Source organism: Pinus tabuliformis, chromosome 4_2 (assembly GCF_031772625.1).
Source record: "Pinus tabuliformis cultivar Carrire ecotype Pingquan chromosome 4_2, CPIR1, whole genome shotgun sequence".
NCBI classification, from domain to species: domain Eukaryota; kingdom Viridiplantae; phylum Streptophyta; class Pinopsida; order Pinales; family Pinaceae; genus Pinus; species Pinus tabuliformis.
Genome location: NC_142304.1, coordinates 958,029,301 through 958,034,393, shown reverse-complemented (window position 1 = coordinate 958,034,393; position 5,093 = coordinate 958,029,301). Strand labels below are relative to the sequence as shown.

The 5,093-nt window shown below is 33.9% G+C and overlaps 1 pseudogene; it reads right to left on the bottom strand.

The window, feature by feature from the left end:
• Nucleotides 1-1,357: 1,357 nt before the first annotated feature.
• LOC149172828 (protein CANDIDATE G PROTEIN-COUPLED RECEPTOR 7 pseudogene) lies at nt 1,358-2,688 on the bottom strand (annotated as a pseudogene).
• Between the last annotated feature and the right edge of the window lie 2,405 nt (nt 2,689-5,093).

Genomic DNA, 5,093 nt, shown 5'->3' with positions numbered 1-5,093 from the left:
CTTTTGTGCATTATCACATCCATTTAAAGCATGTACAGTTTCTACTGCATTTATGGAAACAATTCAAAAGCTACATGGAAACCTGAATATTATTGCAAGCAAGAGAGATTTCATTTTCACTCGAAATTTTTGGACAACATTATTTTCTTGTCTTGGTAATGAGTTAGCTCATAGCTCATACTATCATCCTCAATCTGATGGGAAAACTGAGATAGTCAACACATGTTTGGAAGGATATCTTCATTGCTTTGTATTAGATAAACAGACACAATTGGTCAAATGGTTGCCTCTAGCTGAATGGTGGTATAACACTTCCTTCCATACTGCAGAAAAAATGTTCCTATTTATGGCACTTTATGGATATCATCCACTACTGATCACATCATATTTAAGAGAAAATTCTAAGGTCCAAACAGTGGAAGATCACATTGCGCATCAACAATAGGTTCTCTAACTCTTAAAGGATAATCTCACATTGGTGCAGAATAAAATGAAATAACAAGCATATCAACATCGCAGTGAAAGAAGTTTTGATGTAGATGACTAGGGATTCCTATGGCTATAACCATATAAACAAATGTCACTCAGGCAAGATAAGAAGGATAATAAATTATCACCAAAGTATTATGGTCCGTACAAGGTGTTGCAAATATTGGCACTATGTCATACAAATTGGAGCTTTCTACAACTTCCTGAGTGCACCTAGTTTTCCGTGTTTCATGTTTAAAGAAGGTTATAGGTGACAAACTGCCAATTCAAACAATATTGCCAGAACTTGACGAGGAAGGAAAAATCAGATTGGAACTTGAAGAAGTCACAAAAACACGAACTCGACAACTACAAAATTGATCAATTTCGAAGTATCTCATCAAGTGGACGAACTTACCCACTGAAGATTCCACATGGGATGGTGATAATTTTATATAGAAGCATTTAGAACTACTCAAGCATTGAGGACAACACTTTTTTGAAGGAGAGGGGCATGTTAGGTCCCTATAATACTAGTGATTCCACCATTAATATTGTCATTGTAATTGTTATTCTTATTATTGTGCCCCTATTATCCCCATATTATTATTATTGTGCCCCATAGAAGCCCACTATTGTTATTGTTGTGCCCTTATATTATTATTGTTATGTCAGTTTTGATTATATTGTGACCCCCAATACTCCTATATATAGAAATGAGGTTTTTTCATTTGTATCATCCAAGAATTGTTCATTTGTGTAATATAATGGAGGTTTCCCCCTCACAGAGGATGATTTTGAAGTCATTTATCTATCTTTTCTTCTATTTTGTGAGCTGGTTACATAAAATTATGAGTTTCTAGCAAAAATTGGCATCCAGACTTCTACATTAAAGCTCAAAATATCCATCTTGAAGGGCTACCATCTGTGGTGCATCCTCTTCTTCATCATCAAGAATAAGGTAGTGCTTCTTTTCTACGAGTTGGAAATTGTAAAATGTGAATGGATAAAAGACAAGGATTATAGCCTCTTTTACATAATTTCTCACCCACTTGTACTTGTATGTCATGATTGTTATAATGGTGTAAGGCATGATTCTAGTAAAATACAAATAGCTGACAAAAACAATGTAAATTCCATGAAAAAGGGTAAATTTTTCCATGTTCTTAGTTGCCTTCCCATGAGATTTGGATAGTTCACAGAGATTCTTGATCGACCAAACAATTGGAAAAATGATTGCACAACAACAGATAATATCTATAAGCAAAAATTCCTGCTCCCATGTAAACCAATCTTTTGTAGAAGGTCTAGTCTCAGCGATAACTATGCTCACAATGTTAGAAAAAACTTGCAATGGGATCACGATCATAAGAACATTTTTCTCTCTTTCCTGAAGATAAGGCTTCAAAAAGGACCAAACTATACCTATGAGAACTATTACACTGAAGAGTATGATTCCCTTAAAAAACCCAAAGACATAAAACGCAATATCCCATCCATGGGTATTCACTGTCCTTTTAACATACAGTTTATCCTCAGCTACACAGATCAGATTATGTGTTATGAACAGGAGCAATGTGCACATAAGAACATCGATTCTATGCACCGTGGCCCTCTTTTTTACACAGATATAATCTAAACCCCAAGAAAAATCGCATACAAAAAAAAAAACAAAAATAAAGTGAGGGAAATTGTGTTTGACTTGCAAGAAGGAAATCATTCATATTTCCCTCCAAGTTGTATATTTTGGTGCGGACATTCATTCAAACTATGTATCGAGTATGACAATTTGCAAAAAAGAGACTATACACATTGGCATCTATAACAGGGTATGGGTTATTATATGTATTATCTGCATACAACTTCTTAATGTTGAACAAGGGTGTGATGTAATAAATTTCAAGGACACAATAATTTGGAATCTCCTCCTATTCTACCAAAACTTGCACCAAAGGTTCATCTGATAATAAGGAAAAGTCCATCGTGGAGAGATATGGATCAGGGTCTTGTGGTGTGATCACTCATGCCACGCCTTCTACAAATATTTCAACATGCCCCATGTGAGTGAACCCAAAAATTTTCAAACATCATGGCTCTAGAATCAAAATTGATTCTAGGGTCCCTGATGTCTACAGAGAAAATGGGTTCCATTTCAATCCAAATTTTTGATATGATCTGAACATATATGCATAACATAGTGGGGAATTTGAGATTTCCCATCACCAAAACATCCAATTCTGGACCCAGATTTAAGTGTTTGAGAAGAAACCCACAAGGAATCAATACTTATGGAACATTCCAAAGCCATCTGAAGACATGGGAATTGTTAAACTACAAGTAAGTGAGTAAAAAAAGGAGGGAATCTATAAAAATCAATAGGAATCCTACATGGATGGAATAGATATTGATTGTTCATAAGGGAAAAAACGTGGTGAATTTTCTTGGCTAGGGTTATAAAACGATAATAGTGCAACTAACCCACCTCTTACTTTGACTCTAAGAATTCATCGGCCTCAGAATAAATTTATGAACCAATTTACTAGAAACTACATGCAATATTGATTATATATATAAACCGGTTGAATTGGCTTGTCAGATTGGTTATGTACTGAACCATCCAGTTTGATATGGACCCAATCACTGAACCAGTTCAAGGACCATACCATCCTTTTTAGGGTCAAATTGGCTAAATTGGCTAGTTCTGGTTCTATTTCTAGTTTGGTTAATTTTGAAAACCCTTGTACTTTAAAATAGATTTTATCATTTTAGGTAATTCTCTTGGAATTTTTACATTAGATTCTGAGAACTTTGACTTGAGTTGAAATTGACATTTTCTAATAATTATATCTTACAATATTTATGTTTGGATTATGTTACTCTTGTTGGTTAGTGGTCTTGGTTTTCAGAAGAGAGGTCGACCTTCATGTGCAAATGATAAGAATATAGAGCCCATGTAATACTATTTATTGCAATAGTTTATCTGAGTGTGTTCATCAAAGTATAATTTTACTTATTTATCTTATGTTGCAATTCAATTATTTTATTTGTCCATTAGAGTTATGAAAAGAAAGAATAGTTTACATACAAGTAGGTAGGAGGATTATCAATAGTCTAGGTGATTATGTAGTTATTGGTAGACTTGAGAGTGTTGAGATCATTGAATGTTAAGAAAACTTATTGTAACCATGTTATGTGTTTAAGTATGTAGTGAAGAACCCACTAAAGTCACAACAGGGAGGATAAAAGAGGGAACAGAGAAAGAGGACCAAATAGGTAGATGCCACAAAAATGTGCAACTTTGATGTAGATGATAGAAGGATAAATGAGTTTGGGACAATGGCTTCTCTTGAAGACTAGGCTTAAGGACTTTCAAGTGAAAATAATAGCATTGACAACTTTCAATTACTTTTTTTGGTCACAGACCAAATTGAAGAGATATTATCAGTTCTAGATCATGATGGGGATGTTTCTTCTATTTGTAATTCATGAAACAATAAGGTGAAGGGTGAGCAGATGAAATTATGTGACAAAGCCAGACTTGTTAACCATAAAATGGGTCGTCCGAAAATAGTGCAATAGAGTGTTTCAAGAAATGAAGGTTAGGAATACTGTGAAGGAAGGAGAGGAGGCTGACTGGATCAAGAAAGATGCCTTTAATGAATTGAAGAGGATGGAAAAACTTTATTCAAATCAACATAAAATATGGCAGGGCTTACAAGGTACAGTTTGATGTATTTCAACTCATTTTTTGTTTATTTTAATTTCAATTAAACAACATGTATATCATCATAAATATTAACTCCATTGTATAAAATCCTTGACTCGTTCAAATGATTTGACAATGTCATCAAATATTAAGTTGTATAAGTGTTGAGTATGATGGCTTCGTCATGGGGATAACATCTCTATCTAGTTTGTAGCAAAGTGACCAGAAAGTGGTAGCACAAAGACCTACACAAATAGATAATGTAGTTAAGCACAATGGTTTTCTCTATGTATGACAGTGAGAGCCTTGCATATAGAGATGTTGCAACACAGATTAATGATTGGAAAGAAGTGGTTGAGGAAAACAAGCTAGGGCCACTACAAAAGACACAATTAGCTAGGTGTATGAATTGTGGAACCAACTTTTATCATCATGTTAAAGTCTAGATGTCATTTATTTGTCCCTAATTATTTACTAAAATAGAAAGTGAAACATAATGTAGCTATACAATTCAAACTTCATATGTTATAACTTATATTAATTACTTGAGTGTTATCCTTTTTGAAGATTGCAAAGCTTCTTAATCACATTCCTTGTTCATGTATATTTTTTATTTTACTATATTGTACACTTGTTTGTATTCTAAATGTGTGTAAAATTTTCCTCCATATAGGACAACAATGTATGTCCTCTTTTGTTAAGTTATGGTATGTTCTATGCTTATAACATTTTACTTCCTTTTCTTATTATATTCCACCGATTAGCAATCACATGTACATAAAGTAAAGTGCAGATAGAACATTAAACGATCGACAGAAAACAAGCCAAGACAAGAGACACAAGATGTGGCGGCTAGCGAGGGACAAACCCCACAATGTGTGGGGAAACCCTTTGATCAAATATACTTTTATCTTCAATA